This window comes from Sus scrofa, chromosome 13, assembly GCF_000003025.6.
Source record: "Sus scrofa isolate TJ Tabasco breed Duroc chromosome 13, Sscrofa11.1, whole genome shotgun sequence".
Taxonomy (NCBI): domain Eukaryota; kingdom Metazoa; phylum Chordata; class Mammalia; order Artiodactyla; family Suidae; genus Sus; species Sus scrofa.
Genome location: NC_010455.5, coordinates 171,850,431 through 171,869,449, shown reverse-complemented (window position 1 = coordinate 171,869,449; position 19,019 = coordinate 171,850,431). Strand labels below are relative to the sequence as shown.

General features: G+C 32.2%; 1 long non-coding RNA gene across 1 annotated transcript in view; it reads right to left on the bottom strand.

The window, feature by feature from the left end:
• The window catches only part of LOC110256457, a 377,287-nt gene that overhangs the window by 123,219 nt on the left and 235,049 nt on the right, over positions 1-19,019 (bottom strand). Inside the window, exon 3 of the long non-coding RNA XR_002337969.1 lies at positions 5,480-5,525. This is a non-coding gene — a long non-coding RNA (uncharacterized LOC110256457). The remainder of the gene's footprint in view (positions 1-5,479; positions 5,526-19,019) is intronic.

The following is a 19,019-nucleotide window of genomic DNA, read 5'->3' as shown; positions in this document are numbered from 1 at the left end:
ATGAAGAGAAATAAGGTGGGAAAACAGAAACTTTCTCTCACTGCTACTCTCTAGTTTAAAATATCTGGGGAAAAGCTTAAAGAAATTTGTTACAATTTTCCTTTTTTTCCCCCTGAATATCAGCTTGTGAGAGTGGTATTGTGTTGTATGCAAGAACAGATCTTGTTTAAGAAGTATTTCAGTGCTATGTTCCCTCAGGCTGAGTGATCTCTTTCTCTCTTTGAATGGCCTGCATAAATTGTGCTTTCTGGCATATGCATCCAACTGAAACAAATTAATAACTGCCCTCAATTGCACAGGAACATCGTTTTTCTCACTATTCATTACTACATTAGTCCTTCAGTCATTTAGGATGTCCCTCCTATGTAAGGATTTAAAAAAGTGGCCAAATGTTTATGTGAGAAATTCATTTCTTTGACAAAGGCAGTAGGTTTTACATTAGAAAACTGTCAACTGTTGCAAAAGCTCCAACAGTATGATTTTTGGCTAGAAAACACATACACATGCAGACACACACACACGCAGAACTTAGACAAGCTTATTCTCTAATAACAAGATTATCTGGTTGAAAGTCCTTATAGTCCATTCTTTTATGACACAACTACCATCTCCTTTCTTACTATGCACATTCTACTCACAAAGATCATTTTTCAATTACTTGCATCCAATTTCAGAATCACTTTTATTTAAAAAAAAAGGTATATGAAGTTTCTGTTCTTTCTGGCAAAGAAAAATTTGTATTCCTTCACCTTATCTGTAAGTCCAATATGAGATATTTGAATAAAAGTGTTAGTAAAATCAATGGAGAAAGAAAAAATTATCTTCCAACCAACATATCATTTATTAAATAAGACAAAAATATGTGTCAGTCTTCCAGACAGGTTAAACAAAATCTTTGTCTGAAAAATCATCTTTTTTTCTTACATTGATCAAAGACATAAGTGGTATTATAAGCAAGATCAGTCTTAGAAAAGATCCAGGAAATAGGTGAAGGTCAACATAAGAATTCCTTAAATATCAACATCATCTTCTCTCTAATTCTTGTTTCTATGCCATTTTTTTCTTCGTGTTTCTCTTTCTTGTTCTTTCCTCTCAATGGAAACATTCCTTAACTTGACCTAAGCTCTGTATGTGGCACTGATTCTGCCTGGCAGGCTTTTTGGATTCCTATTCCTGGGTTGTCTTTAATATGATCATAATAAAATGTGGCCATGAGTTAGATGAAATGAATCAACATTTTTCTAGAGTTTGATAGTAATACACTGCAAGTGACTTTAATGTTATGAATTTCAAACAAAGTAAAATAACGGTATAGGCAAAACCAACATATACTTCATCTTCTGCCTCTGTTTTTACTTACTGCTCACATCTAGTGCCAAAAAGGACCATGGAACACCCAGTTATTGTGGAGTAAATTCAGTGGGAGCAGTGAAAGTTTAAGCATTTTTTTCTCTCCCTGTCCCATTCATGTAAAGCATCTTTTGGTTTGTAAAAAATCTAGGACACCATATACAATGTTTTTCTTATAAAGAAAATTTGGAAATATTCACTTATTATGAGTTCATCAAAGACAAATGTATTTTCACTGCTACATGTTAACTTCTAACTCCTGAAAATTGTATCCATATCTCTATATACTTTGTGTGGAAAGCAAAGACCATAAAAAAATGAATAAAAGGTGGCATTAATAATGACAGTATAGGAATATTCTTACATATCTTATAATCCCCCCCACACACACAAAGCTAAAATATAAGTGTGCTTTAAGATACAAGAGGAAGGTAAAATATTAAGCAAATAAATTCTAAAAGACTTTATTTTATTCTTTGACTCTGGGTCAATGATTTCTTTGCTCAGCATATAGTTCTTCATTACCTAGCTTAATTAATTGATGACTGTAAAAGTTAATTAACATAATTTTTATCTAATCTGATCTGTGGATGAGTTATTCATAAAATATATAACATAGTATGGAAATTTTCATAGTATAATTTTATTCTTAATTCTCATTAATAGATATAAAATAGGAAACCGAAGTGACATTTTATTATATCAAGTACCATGTTATACATAAAGTATCAGTTTTTATCGTCAGATTTAGAAAATCAGCTCTTTCACACAAATGACTTGAAATCACTATGGCCAGTGGAATATTATTTAATAGTTATATTATTAGCTGTATTTTTAGTAGTTTATACACCTTGGGAATTATTCAAACTGCCATTTGTCATAACAGGTTTTTAAATGTGATTTAGGTTTAATTCTGAAACTGATTTTGTAAAATGTGAAAAATGCTAAAAAAAAATCTCTGAAAAGATTAAAAAGCAGATAATTTTCTTAGTAAACATTTATAACACCAAATTCATTAATACTATTAGCATTAACCCCTCCTGTAAAACTGATATAAGAATAAGTGTCAAACATTGGCTTATTTTCTTTCTTTTTTGTTTTTGTCTTTTTAGGGCCGCGCCCATGGCATATAGAGGTTCCCAGGCTAAGGGTCCAATCAGAGCTGTAGCCACCAGCCTATGCCACAGCCACAGCAATGTCACATCTGAACCTCGGCTGTACCTATACCACAGCTCACAGCAATGCAGGATCCTTAACCCACTGAGCAAGGCCAGAGATCGAATCTGTGTCCTCATGGATGCTAGTCAGTTTTGTTTCCACCAAGGCGCAAAGGGAACTCTGACATTTTCCATAAATTAATTTTGACTAAAAGTTAATCACGTGATATCTGCTATGATCTTAGAAGGAGCAAAACCTTTTAAAATACAGAAGTCTCAATATAGTTCTGAGTTCAAAGACAATGGGAAATTGAAAACAGCAATGGTATGAGCTAGGGCTTTTGGACACAGACAGACCCATTTTTAAATGTTGGGTCAAATACATTCTTTGAGTATAAAAATTCAACAAGACATTTAATCTTTGAGCTTATGGTTCTTATCTGTGAAATGGTGACCATTTTGATGATGTAATATATACACAATACTTCACATCAGATATATGTATAGTAGATTTTCTTTTAGTATCAGTTTAATTTAACATGATTTCTTCCACAAGATCTTACAGCAAATGACATAGTAAATCTAATATTAATAAACACTAACTGAGTACAATATTCAGGTCATCATCAGTTCTCTATGAACCAAATACAATAAAAAGGATTCTCTCTCAAGATTTCTTCTTATCCATGATGACAATAACAGAAACAACAACAATTTGTGCAAACATAAGCACAATTTTCTTAGCACTTGCTAAGCACCCTCATAAATATTTTTAGTTGTGTTCTATAATATTGACAAAATCTAATATTTTGAGTTTAGTTGAAAACTATTTTCAAAACACGTAGTCATGCAGGTGTGAAGTAACAAGTGGAATTCAAAACTGATTTTCTCTGATATTAAGCTTATGTTTGATGAAATATTAAATCACATTGTTTTTATAATATGTGTTCGGTACTCTTTTTAAAAGTTAAATAAAATTCATGGTTAAGGTTTTCAGTGAAACATTGAAAATGATTACATTCCCTCAAGCAAAAAAGTAAGTATAAATTATGCAGTGAGAAATAACTTTTATTCATGGAAAGCTGGTAATAAAACTCAAGTTTCCCCCATTAAATTACAAGCTTCATCTTCCTATCTTTAATTTAGGAAGGAATTCTGTAGAAACTGGCCAAGCTGTTCTAACAGACTTGACACCATTTTGACAAACAAAGCCTAGAACACCCAAAGGCATTAGGGAGCAAGACTTCCCAAAGATCATGTGTACTTTGGCCGTCTGTGTATTTTAAATTTTTGAGACTATTAAATCCCTCAAAATTGGATATTTTGCACAGACTTTTGCATGTTTGCATGTCTTTGATAAAACTGAATATTATTTTATGAAACTGATATTTCTCTAAAATATTTTTAGCAATTCTAAAATATAGAATCTTATTTTCCTACTAGTTGGTTATATATCTAAAATATTTTTCCAAAAACAATTTCTTAATATAGGATCTAATTATCCTACTGTTTTTCTATCATTGTTTCATGTTTCTCTGAAAAACTAGTTAGAAATTTATTTTAAAATATATTAAAATCTCACATTAAAGAATCTAGGTTTGGAATATATTGTGAACGACAAAATAATAGTAATGCTTAAAAGAATTTTCAAATAGAAATATAAATTATGAGGAAGTTTTTGACTTTTGTATAATGGTAATTTAATATTCTAAAGAAATAGCAACAATTATGAGGTAGTTAAAGATAAATGGAATGGCCTTATGTTTGTATGTATTAAAACCTTTTTTTCCACAAGATCTTACAGCAAATGACATACTAAATCTAATATTAATAAACACTAACTGGGGTCCAGTCATTCTTTTAAATTAATTACCTCTTTGATATCCATAATAGGACTTTAGGTACTTTGCTCATGTTTTTAATAAAAAAAAGGCCTTTTAGATAGTAGTACCAATATTGATAGTCAGAAATGTTAACTAATTTGTCCATGGCTATATTTTTGATACGTTGTGAAATCACCTCAAACCTGATTCACTTGAATCCAAAACTCATGGCCTTCACCACTTTGCTCTAATGACTCAATGTAATTCTCTAAATTTTCTTTTTCTTTTTTGTCTTTTTAGGGCGGCAACCAAGGCATATGGAGGTTCTCAGGCTAGGGGTCTAATAGGAACTATAGCTGCCGGCCTACACCCAAGCCACAGCAATACCAAATCAGAGCTACATCTGCGACCTATACAACAGCTCATGGCAATGCCAGATCCTTAACCCACAGAGCAAGGCCATGGATCGAACCTGCAACCTCATGATTCCTAGTCAGATTCATTTCCACTGCACCACGACAGGAACTCCTAATTCCCTAAACTTACTACCCATTCCCATTCTAACAAAACTATAGAAATTCCTGGCTTTTATTTTATTTTTTTTATTACAGTATAATTGATTTATAGTGTTGTGTCAATTTCTGCTATACTGCATGATGACCCAGTCATATATACACATACATTCTTTTTCTCATACTATCTGGCTTTTAGAAATGAAAATTAATTTCTGAGTTCAATAAGAAAAACTAAACTTGTAAGAAGATTTGAAAGGATAGGACAAAAGGATAACCATCAAATTATAGTTCAACTAAACCAAGTAAACCTTACTCATAGAATTTTGTCTAGAGAATAGTATGAAAATTTTAAATATATTATTTATAAATTTCCAGCCAGTTCAGATATCCATTTAAACTTGTTTTTCAACAATTCTTTAATTCAGGTTCTTAAGAACTTGTATGAAGAATTTGTAAGGAATGACTAAACTTTACATGGATCTGTTCATTAAGCTAAGGATATATATCTCAAAAATACTTTTTCATTGTATGTGTATTAAATGGCAAATTATGATATAAAATTTCAGCTCTTACCAATAAATTTTATTTTGGGGACACTATTCAAGAATAGATAAAGCAATGGTATCTTCCCTACCTTAAACGGTCTTTCCTCCAAATTCTGAGTCAGAAGGTACAGGTTACTTTTAGAAAAATGAAAACAAAAACAGAAAAAGAAATGAAGTATTAAAAAAGTGAAACATGAACACATTCACCAACACCACCCACCCCAGTATCACTCTTCCCCCCCATCTGGTGTCTCACTGTTCATATCACCTTGAAGCAGGCCAGAGAAGCATACAAGTGGGACTGATACTCTAGGGGCCTTCCAAGACTTTCTAGAGTTTAACAGCTGGTTTGAAAAGATGGAAGGCCTACAGGCCGAACCTCTAAGACCCCTGGAAGTTGGAGTGCTGATGTGAAGGTATCTTTGCTCAGCCGTCTCAGACCACAAGATGGAAGCCAGGTATTAAGGATGGCAAACAGGATATTAGAAACAGCCTGGGGTCCTGACCCTGCTGAGCCATCCTGCCTTTGACACGAGTCAGAGAAATGAATTTCTTTCTGGTCTAAGCTATTGTTTATAGGTCCCCTGTGATGGCAGCCTTACATACATCATAACAGAGATTACAAAGAGGAATATTTTGAGGTTTATGGCTTCATACTTTTTGAGCTTGGGAAATTCCATGTCTTCTCCAGATTCTGGTCTAAAATAGGAAAAACTCACAGAAGGATTTCCTCCTTCTGTGTTAACGCTCACTGTTATTATTAAAGTTGTTGTTGCCACTAACATTTATTTAAATATACCAGGTGAAATGAGCATGCAAAAGACATAATATGGGATTCATCAAAATTAAAACTTTTGTGCATCAAAAGGACATTATTGAGACAGTGAAAAGACAACCTACAGAAAGCAAGAAAATATTTATAAATCATTTATCTGATAAGAGTCTAGTATCTAGATAAATAAAGGATTGTTACAACCCCCCCCAAAAAATAAATGATCCAATAAAAAAGTGGGCCAAAAAAAAAAAAAGTGAAACTTGTCTGTGTATTTCCTAGGATTTTCTGAAGATGAACTTCTTAATGAAGAAAAGGTTGATTTACTACATGTATTACATTCTGTTCATAATCTCTCAGCATTTGGGCTTTTTTATAAATTGCATTTATTTTATGATATTTAGAAATATGATACTAAAACATGATACTATCATGATATATGATGTATATTTTGCAAAGATCAGTAACACTTAGAGGAATGACAGAATGATATAAACAGAATAAGTCTTTCATCTACACATGTGCATTACTCATTCTTTGCACACTAGGTATGTAATAGGTTTGAAGGATTCAATAAAGAACAATTTCCATGCTCTCACCTTATGTGGTATATTGATTTGATATGATTTCAAATGCACTTTTTTGTTGGTTATTGTTTTAATCTAAGAATGAAATTTTTTGTTGTTCCAAAAGTGAAGTTGTTTATCTTGAGGAAGCTGTATCAGGGTGTCATTAGCCACATCTGTGGTTCTCCATAAGCATCAGGAGCATAAGCTCAGCTCCTGTTGAGCACTGCTGGGTTATGGATAAGAATGATAAGAACTTTGTGAAGGGGCAACAAAGGTTATAGTGTGGTTAAGCTTTAAATACCGAAAGGTTGGACCTGCAATTTAAGAGTATTGGGTCTGGGCAAGAACACTCTTTGTCCATCTAAATAGCTTTCCAAAGACCCTGGGGCATTATTGCCTGTCTGGGCAAAGCAACTCTTTGCAAGGCAGTGGTAAAAGCTATGCAGCTGTCCAGAGAATATCATCTTGCTAGCCAACACCTATGTCTTCCTTATCTAGCATCTGTCTTTTTCACCTAGCAGGTGGACATCAGCTCATGGTTCGCTAAGCCAAATCCCCAGGGACAACCAACATACAAAAAGTTCACAGCAACTAAATTTGGACTTTATTCTTTTCATCTCCTCTATGCCTGGAACAATGGTGTGATTAATGTACTATTGGTTTGAAGTATCTTATCTTTTTATTGTCTTAAAGAGACATTATCCTGTATGCTATCAGGTTGTAAAATTATTATAATTCTCACAGTAAACCTATGCTAAGTGATTAATTGACAAAGACAATCTCAAGTCTCTGAGCATAATTTGCCACTTCTGGAAATAAAACACCTTACTTATCTTTTATAAAGTTTTAATATTAGGGACAATATAATTCCAGATAACAAATTCACTTTTTTGTATTATTAACATCTTATGGAGCAAATGGGATATAAGCTAAACTTTGAAGTAGGAACATGATTTGAATATTTAGACAACTTATAAAGCATCATGGCCACAAGCAAAGATGTGGAAAGAGAAAGAAAACCATGGTATTATTGTGAGGAATTATTTTTAAAAAGGCCCCAATTTATTTTCTAATACACAAAACATGCTTCTTCAACTTACTTAACTTGTAGATATTAATAATATTAAATTAATTTAAGCAAACATTCCTAGGATACTACTTTGAAATGGAAGGAATACATCAGAAGCTAGTCTTCTTTCTCCTATGGGACTACATATTATGGAGAAGAGTATTTGGATTGCTAAATGCATCTGGAATACTGGCCAAGAACCTTCTCTAAAAATAATATTAAAACTGTGTGATTTCTTGACATGTGATAATTAGTAAGTCTGATAGGCACATGCCAAGTGTATTGAAACAAAAATTTGGTGTTCTGAATATAGGTCCTGGATGAGGACAGAATACCCAGAGAGAGAGATTTCTAGTAAAATGAATTATAAAACAATTCAGACAGCAAAAATTAATAATGAAAAGATATTTGTGAAATCAATATATAGGTATATATTTATATTTATTGTGATATATAACCTATAGTAAAGGTGTTGCAAAAACTTCATTTAAATATTTATCTTTGATTAATGATTAATACTGTTTTCATATTTTATGGGATAATTATTTAAGGGCCTCAGATTAGGAGAGGCAATACATGCATGGTAAACTAACTCCAGGCAGTTTTCTTTTCCCATCAAGCTCAAGGAAACTTCTTCAATGATGGCTTTTCACCTTAGAAATGTAAATGAAAGATAGAGAAGAAAGGTTTTTAAGAAATGTAGTCTAAGAGGTCAAAAACTATTTGAAGAAATATAGCAGTGACTATTATCATTAAGACATATACTGGCTTTCTTTCACAATTAGTGGTGGTTTGCAGTTGTCTACCATCATTCATCTGCCTGGTTCTCCCTCTGTGCCTGTTTTTGGCCTGTATGGTGTTGCTGCACTCAAAGTGGCTGTAGCAAAGAAGAAAGAACAGAGAATTAGATACGAAGATGAAACAGTATTTGGGGTCAAAAATACTGAGTTGGGTGTTTATTACCTATGTGAATTTTGAAAAGCCACTTAAATTCTTTTAAACTGAATAGAGAATTAGATACAAAGATGAAACAGTATTTGGAGTCAAAAATACAGAGTTGGGTATTACCTATGCGAATTTTGACAAGCCACTTAAACTCTTTTAAAATGATTTAATAATTTTAAATTTTAATTAGATATCACCTAATATTACTCACTGATATCAAATGAAACAAGGAATAATTTAAAATTTATTATTTTCTAAAAATATTATTCTATTATAGATCTATTTTAAGTAAACTTATTTTAACAAAGAAAAGTGATATTCTTAAAGCAAATTACTGCCTAATGTATGATATTTAAACTGAACACTTAACTATATATAGGTCAGGCTTGTGAATAAAATCAACTCCTCAATTTTAAACATTTCAGAATTCAAATTTCTCTCTCAATAAATATTAAGCACTTTAAGAGTTTAAACTACATTTCATGATGGTCTCAAAATTCTATAAATGTTATAAACATTGTTTATGCTAGATGAACTAAAGACATATATATTTCATATATAAATGAAAAATTTTCTTGAAAAACAACTGCAAGTGTCTAATAGTAAATGTCATTTTTATATTAAAAAGGCATATGGCTGGCTAGAATATTTTAGTCAATATTAATAATACATATGTCAAACTAAAACTTATAATTTAAAAGTTTAGATTATTTCTATCAACTTTTTAAAATCAAGTATCATTTAACGCTACTTTATTACATGGGTGTGGATTCAGTATAAGTTGGTTTCATATGCTTATGGTAAGAACTATCTTATATTTTACTTTTTTAAAAAACAATTTATCTGTCCTAAGAAGAATTTTTAAATCTGTTTGTGAGATTCAATCCTCAGCAAATAGTAAGCCTAATCAGAAAAGAAATTTTTGTTATAGTTTCATAAGCTATATTGAAACACTCTGGCTTACTGCTTGGCTGTATAATCCTCTTTCACCTGCATATCAAGGATATACTTCTCACAGAAGTATGAGGATTAATAAAAAAATCATTAATAGAGTTTTCCATATGCTTCTTATTCCAAAAGACTTCAATAACAGATTTTTTTTTATTACTTAGAGCCTTCCCAAAAGGCACATAGGTAACAGAAATCTTAGAGATAAGAAAACTAATTCAAAGGGATTAAAACTTTACCGATATGATATCAAATATTTGTTTGAAACACAAAAAACACAATGTTCAACTGGGTTTTTTTGTTGGGTCAGCAGTAACAGGTAGTGGACTGACAAGTCTTTGATAAACCATAATTGAAAAAAGAGTCGTTCTTAATGAACTATATTTCAAACCGTTACATTATAGAATACAACAGATCAGAGAAGAATAAAACATTTGAAATGGCAGAGCCCACAGAGATCATCAACTCTTAGTGTAAAGAAAAAAGCCACTAGGTAAGTGCACTGTCTGCTTTGAATATAAAGTGTTGTGATTTTAATATCTCCATACATACTGAACTTAGTAACATCCAAACAAAGTGAATTTTTCACTCTGTATGTATTCTTTCACATCCATTAATAGTTTTTATTTAGTAAGATAACATTTTTCTCCAGAAATGATATTAATTCATTGCTGATTTTCTCGGCACAGTTTACTCTTTTCAGTGAAGCCACTTCATATGACTTTTCTTCATGGCTTACCTTGCTTGTGTTAAGATTCTGAGCTAAACATTTCAGCATCTTCTGGTCTACTTTATCAGATTAGCACAGAATCATATAATTTTAGGACAAGAAGGGAAAATGTAGATTATTTTCTCCTACCACCCTTCTATCTTCTCTATTTAACTTAAGTTTTATAAAGTGCTCTTGAGTATCTTCTAAGTAGCAAATTCCCCATTTACACAAATGTATTAAGAGAACTATTTCTGATGTTAAGTGAAAACTTGTCTCTTCCATTTATTTTTATTTCATATTTTGGTAAAGGAAAACAAATGTAATAATTGTGCTTGACATTTGTCAACATCTGACTATTCCTGTGATGGCTTTTCCTCCCAAAATCAATTTTTTAGTCTATTTTTATTAATAAGGCATGATTTTGAGTTGCATTACCACCCTTGTTACTATGATAATCGCTTTGAATTTTCTGTATATTTCTTAAAAGTCCCTATAAAAAATGTAACATAATATTTCAAATAAGGTTAATGGCATTCTAAGAAGGTAGACCTATCACCTTTCTCATTCTGATGTATCAGTCAGTCCAAGTAGACAAAAATAGTTTATTTAATGATTATATTTCACTTTTAGACCACACAAAATTTATAATTAATTAAAATTTTGATGCACACATTCAAAATAATGACAATAAATGAAGAACAACTTCTTTCCTCTTCAAGTAGGAAAAATTTTATTTATCTTTGTGAAGTTTGGTCTTGCTACATTTTGGTCATTGATTCTAATCAGTTATGATATTTTGGTTACTGGTACTGGTATTAATGCATTTCTCCCATTCTTGATAAATACAATTCAAAAATGCCAAGGGCATTCTTCACAGAACTAAAACAAATGATTCTAAAATTTTCATGGAAACTCAGAATACTCTGAATAGCTGATACAATCTTGGAAAAGAAGAAAGAGTTGGAGGTATCATGTTCTTTAGTTTCAAATTACACCACAAAGCTACACTAATCAAAACATTATATTATAGGCACAAAAACAGACACATAGATCAATGGAACAGAACAACAGAGTCCAATTGATGGTATAGGCAACTAATCTATGACAAAGGAGGTGAGAATGCATAAACAATGGAGAAAGGCAGCCTCTTCAATAAATGGTGCTCAGAAAAATGAATAGATACGTGCAAAGGAATTCCTGGATCACCTTCTCATGCCATTGGAAAGAATTACATTTAAAATGGATTAAAGATTTAAATATAAGACCTGAAACCATAAAACTTCTAGAAGAAAACATGAGCTGTAAGTTCTTTGACATTGGTATTGGTAATATTTTTTTGGTATATGTCCCAAGGCAGGGGAAATAAAAGCAAAATAAGCAAATGAGAGTACATCAAATTAAAAAGCTTTTGCACATCACCTAAACAAAACAAAACAAAACAAAAAACATCTACTGAATGAGAGAATATATTGGCAAACAATATATCCTATAAGGGGTTAATATCTAAAACATGCAAAGAACCATACAACTCAACATCAGAAAAACAAAAAAAACCAATTTAAAAAAATGGGCAGAGCATCTGAATAGACATTTTTCCAAGGAAGACATTCAGATGGCCAAAAGGCACATGAGAAGATGCTGAACATCACTAATCATGAGGGAACTGCAAATAAAACCCACAATGAGATATCACATCACATCACACTTGTTAGAATGGCTATTATTGAAGAGGCAACAAATAGCAAGTGTTGAGAAAAGGGAAGCCTCTGGCTGGAATGTAAGTTGGTTCAGCCACTGTGGGAAAAAGGTACAAAGATTCCTTAAAAAATTAAAAATAGAACAATTATATGACCCAGCAATTCCACTCCTGGATATTTATTTCTTCAAAGAAAATGAAAACACTAATCAGAAAAGACATATGCAACCCTATGTTTATTTCAGCATTATTTATAGTCAGCAAGATATGGAAGCATCCTAAATGTCAGAAAATGAAAAAAGAAGATACATTATATATACAATGGAATATTACTCAACCATAAAATGAATGAAATCCTGTCGTTTGTAACAAAGATGGGTGTAGAGGGAATTATGCTATGTGAAATAAGTCAAAGGCAAATACTGTGTAACTTCATTGGTATGCAGAATCTAAAAAAAAATAAACAATCATAACAAAAAAGAAACAGAATTGCAGAAACAAAGAATGCAAGGTAGTCAACAGGAGCATAAGTATGGGAGGAGAAAATAAACAGGTGAGAAGACTAAAAGGCACAAATTTCTAGCTGCAAAATAATTGAATCACAGGTACAAAATGTACAGTGTGGGGAATATCGTCAGTAACTACATAAATAATCATGAGTGTTCTCTATATGTCTTTAATGAGTTGCTGGTAAAATATGAAACATAGCAGGGGCAAGGGCACAGACATATACAAATCATTAAACATTTTCCTCCCAATGGAATGTGCTAAAATTATATACCACCATATCTGTGCCACCCAGGAGAGTGCCTAGATTCATTTTTTTTTTCTTCCCAAAGTCAGTTCCATGACTTTTCAATACACTAGAATTTGGATTCTAGATATTTTTCAGTGTTTTATGCCCTATAGGGTGTAGTTCTTTACTATGAGGCACTGGGACATTTATGTGTCTCTAGGAGTCCGTTTGTTTTATATTTGCTCCTTTATCTATTAAATACATTAGTCATCAATTCATGGCTTTGATTCTCTTTGCTTATACAACTAATGACTCAAGGACTTGAAATATTGCTACAAATTTATGATTATTATTAATTTTAAATATTTAATATTTTCCTCTTTTTCTGATCTGTAATTTATTCATAATTTATATACTTATATAATTATGTCATACTTATAACTTTATTAATATACTTGTGGTGCTGCTTTCATTTTTTTAATCCTGTTTTGCAACATTTTATAGTCTCTGTTAAATATTTCAGAGCAATGGGATTGGAGACTTCTTACATTCTGTGTGAGCATTGAGAACACTTTAATTATGGGAATCCAGAACTTCTTATTTCTCTTTAAAAGCCGTAAATTAAATTGTAACGTATACATGTAAGGATAACCTGACCCCCTTGCTGTACAGTATGAAAAAAAAAAAAAAAAGCCGTAAATTAAAAATGTATTTTAGTGTCAATGTAACCCCTACAGCTCTTGGGTACAGTATGAAAGTAAAACCAACATCTGGGTTTTTGTACTTCCCTGGCTAACTTCATTTTAATAAATGCCACCAAAACCACCCTAGGCTTAAGTTGCCTTGGCTCTAAAGAAATGCTACTTGAGTACCCATTTTCCACACTTAAGAATTATCTTTAACATAGGTTGTGGCAAACTCATTCATTATTAGCAAATTATCACCTATAAAATTTACCCAATCTTCAAATAGCAACCAGCAAATGTGCAGAAAAACATCTCAATTATTCAAGAGGATCATTCCTCTCTTCCAATTGCCTTACTTTTTTGCCAGGGAGAGTCTTGGATAACTTGCCTTCTGTGAGCAAAGAATATTTAAATTGTTGACATATTACCATAATGGATTTTCATTAGGATAACTAATGAAATGTGTGTGTAGCATATTCCAGGGGCTGTGCTGAGATGTTTACATCAATAATTTCAGCTAAAGTCCAGATTAACTAATGATTTGATTCCTGTTTGTATATCCATTTTATAGCTCAACTTTAGAGATGTCAGGTAGACATCCATCTGACAATCAAGCTGTGGATTTGGCTTTCAGAATTTCTCCTCCTGGTTTTCTAGCTTTTAGTTACTTATTTCTGAGTGGAGTACTGTTAAGCAGTTCACACTTTTTTTTTGAGAATTGGGTATATGTATTCATGTTTCCTATCTCTAGCAGAGGTCTTTGTGTCTAAGAGTAATTTTCCTTTTACACTTTTAGTGTTTCATTTAGTATTATTTAATTTTCAATATTAAGAGCTTTAGATAAAGTAGTTTTATCCTTATAGAAAGCAATATGTGTTTAAATAAATTTTAGGGTGGGTGTACACCACGCCCACCTCAGAGTCCCAAAGACTCTGAACTTACCCACGGTTTTTATGCAATATTATTCAGTAATAATTACCTAAAAATCATATAGATAACTTTAGTTTTTCAGAGCATCTAGGAAAGATTAAACAATGTTTCATATTAGCAAGGTAGATTATTGATAAGAAAGTCAACATCCAGTTAGAAGGCAGAATCCTGTGTCCTTTACTCTTCACTATGGCAGTATTTAGAGCAACATGTTGAAATGGTTATTCTTTAATAATAGGTCTCCTTAAAGAGATGGGAGAGATGAAGGTTGGAAGGTGAATGTGTTCAGTGATTACGCACCAAACATAATTTCTCTTTTTTGCATTTTTAAATTTATTTTTCAGTTGTGCCATTTTATTTTACATCATTTTTATTACTCAATTTCATTTATAGTTGTACAATAATAATCACAACCAAATTTTATAACATTTCCAACTCAAATCCCCAGCACACCCATCCATCCCCAGAATCTGTCTCTTTTGGAAACCATAAGTTTTTCAGTCAGTAAGTATCTAGTCTGCAAAGAAGTTCTTTGTGTCCTTTTCTTAAATTCCACATGTAAGTGATAGCATTTGATGTTGGTGTCTCACTGTCTGACTGATTTCACCTAGCATGATATTTTCTGGGTCCATCCATGTCCCAGATCATACAGACAGAAAATCAGCAAAGAAACATAGCCCCTAAATGAAGCATTAGAGCAAATGGGCTTAATGGATATTTGCAGGACATTCCATCCAAAGGCATCAGAATACACATTTGTCTCAAGTACCCATGGAACGTTCTGTAGGATTGATCACATTCTGGGCCACAAATCAAGCCTCAGGAACTTTAAGAAAACTGAAATCATATCAAGCATCTTCTCTGACCACAACACTATACGACTGGAAATCAACAACAAGAAAAAAACTTCAAAAAACACAAACACGTGGAGACTAAACAACACACTACCAAACAACCAATGGATTACTGAAGAAATCAGAGGAAATTAAAAAATACCTAGAAGCAAATGACAACAAAGATACAACACTCCAAAACCTATGGAATGCAGCAAAAGCAGTTCTAAGAGGGAAGTTTATAGCAATACAAGCCTACCTCAGGAATATGAAAAAGCTCAAATAAACAGTCTAACTTTACATCTAAAGCAGCTAGAGAGAGAACAGACAAGACCTAAAGTTGGTAGAAGGAAAGAAACCATAAAGATCAGAGCAGAAATCAATAAAATAGAAATGAAGAAAACCATAGAAAAGATCAATGAAACAAAAAGCTTGTTCTTTGAAAAGATCAACAAAATTGATAAACCCTTAACCAGACTTATCAAGAAAAAAAGAGAGGACTCAAATCAATAAAATTAGAAATGAAAAAGGAGATGTTACAACAGACATCACAGAAATACAAAGGGTTATAAGAGACTACTACATGCAACTATATGCCAATAAGACGGAAAACCTAGAAGAAATGGAAAAAATTCTTAGAAAAATACAATCTTTCAAGACTAAACCAGGATGAAATAGAAAAGATGAATGGACCAATCACAAGAACTGAAATTGAAACTGTGATTTAAAAATTTCCAACAAAGTCTTTTTTGCATTTTTATCAGAATCTCTACTATTTTAACAGTGGAAATACATGCAGTGTTTCCAAAATATGCTTGAACATGTTCTATTGAATACACTTGGGACATGATGTTTTAGAGAAAAGGATAGACTCATTTCTTCCTCTATTCTAAAAAAAAAACGTGGCATAAGTCATGTTCAAACAAAGCAGGAAGTATTCTGAATTTGAAATTAACAAATACATTCTAGATTTAAAAATAAATAAATTAAAAATGTAAGTAAATATCAAAGAGAGATCTGATTTCTGGATTAGATTATGATACTTAATGCTATAGAAATACGTATTTTCTTGCTATGAGAGAGAAGACAGCTGACTCAAATATAGCAATCAAACTGTTATTTCAGAACACATCTATGTTTTACAGGCATTCTACCTTGATTAAAATTAGTCAGAGAGAAGGAATGAGAGCATTGGTGAGATGCAAAAGAGATGGTAACAATAAATATAGATCTAAAATCTAATTAAAAAATCACACATGACTGGTACTGACAAATTCCCCTATTTGTTAATTTTATCATAGTTTAGCCTCATCTGCCACGTAAATCTTACAAAAATACTAACTGTATGTTAGTGATTAAAAACTAATGTGATTTAGGAGACTGTTATTTAAAAATAGTAATATTTGCCTTCATTGCTAATATCCTGAACTTTCAAATTTTACAATGCACTCACCTAAAAGAAACCTCAGTGGATTTTTAAGATGTTATGGTTTGTAATATTTAATCTTCTATTATTATATACTTCTTTGTTGAATGTCCACGAATTATTTACTGAATATCATTTTGTAGCTTAAGAATTGTTTTGAATAATCCAAATCACAGCTCAAATTTTCCTGGGAAAATACATGTTAGATCAATTTTTGAAAAGTAATGACAGGTCCTAAGTTTAGCTCAGTTTTACCTGAAAGTGTTTTTATTAGACTAAGGAAATGATATTCTGGGGGGGATTAGAACTTAAATATCAAATAAAAATTAAAAGCAAAAAATATATAGTGACCAAAAATAGGTAGAATTTTCCAGCCAGCTGAACTAGAAAAGTACAAAAATAAAAATGTTTTATAACTAAAATTCCCTAATATTTATAAAGGTATTCTAATTGAGTACAATTAACCATGAAGTAAAATGTTTAGTAAGAGGAAAATGCATTATTAGTTTTCTTGTATCTACCCTGATCCAGACTGAGCCTGCATGCAAAGCAAAAATACAAGCTCCATTCCAAATTGCCAAAGTAACTGTTAGGCAAACAGTTTCGATTAGTGTAAAATGATCCAATTAATGCACCCCACAAGGGACTAAGAACAAACACCAATACCAAACAGGCTGCAGAAAGAAATCTTTGAAGTGGCTGTTTTGAAGAGACTATTAACAACATGAAATTTAGCTGAAATGTAACCAACCAGATGCCGGTGCTTGAATACAGCAAATAAAAAAGATTACTGTGCTATTAGAAAGGTAGCATAAATTTCTCCTTTATGTCACATAGTACAGCCAAGAGACTCACAGAGAAAGATTATGATTTTCCTTAGGTTCTTTCTATTTGTTACTTTTTGTATTTTACTTAATTGCGTTTGGTGGTGCTTGGGTGAATTTTGGGAGATGAAAATTTTCATCGCTAAAGTATTTATGATTTAGAGCCTTGAACTTACTGGGGGGAAAAGGAAATAAGAATGCAATAGCAAATGTACAACTATAGAAATTACTTCTGTGGGAATGAGAATTAAAGACATTTCTCTTCCTTTACTCAAATAACTCTTTTCAGATATCTGCAGTAAAGACTTCACTTTGCAATCATTGCAAACATCTGGTTTAGCAATGTATCCTTGAGCACAATGGAATAGAGAGCAATGATGTAATGGTATGTGGCATTATACATTAGCCAAAACTCATAGAATATAAAATGCAAAGAATGAACGTTAATAAACCTGGGACTTTAGTTAATAATAATGTATCAATACTGGCTTATCAGTTGTATATGTCCATTAGTTAAAAAAATTAGTAATACAGGAAAAATAGAATGTAGTATACTAGAATTTTTCCAAACCTAAAACAGCTTAAAAAAATTAAAAAATCAGTAATACAAGAAAAATAGAATGTAGTATACTAGAACTTTTCCAAACCTAAAACAGCTTAAAAAAAAGCCTATTAATTAAAAAATTAACCCTTGATAGTTGATACACACTTTGGTCTACACAATATAGGCAGACTCAGTATGTAATCTGGATATGTGGCTTCATTGACTGTTGCACAGTTCAGAACTTCATTAATATGGGCAGTTCGGATCAAAACCACTCTAGAATTTCTCTCAGAAATACTATGTTAGGTATTTAAGCAGTTATTTTCTTTACATCAAGTTTCTATATATAGGAGTTCCCTTTTGGCCTAGAGAGTTAAGGATCTGACATCATCACTGCTATAGCTCAGGTTGATGCTGTGGCGATGGTTCAGTGCCTGGCCCCAGAATTTCTGCATATCATTAGTGTGGCCAAAAAATAAATAAATATGTTTCTAAATATAATTTTTAAGGCAAAGTTGTAATTTTTACATTTATAAGATGCACATTAACACTTGGTGTGGATTAAATTGTGTCCCCCTAAATTTATATGTTGAAGTCCTACCCCCCAATGAAATAGTGTTTAGAGATGGGGTTTCTGGGGTGGAGTCAAGTTTAGGGGAGATTATGAGGGTGGAACCCTCATGATGGCACGTGTCCTTATAAAGGGATCCTAAAAGAGATTGTCTTTTCTCTCTCACCCCTCCCTCCTTCCCTCTCCCTCACACTCTCTCTCTCTCCATCCTCCTGGCATATGAGAATATAGCAAAAAGGCCTTGTGTCAGTCAAGAAGAGACCTCGCGCCACAAACTGACCATGTTGGCATGTTGATCTCAGACTTCTAATCCCCAGATTGTGAGGAAACAAACTTCTGTTCTTCAAGTCACCCAACCTATAGTACTT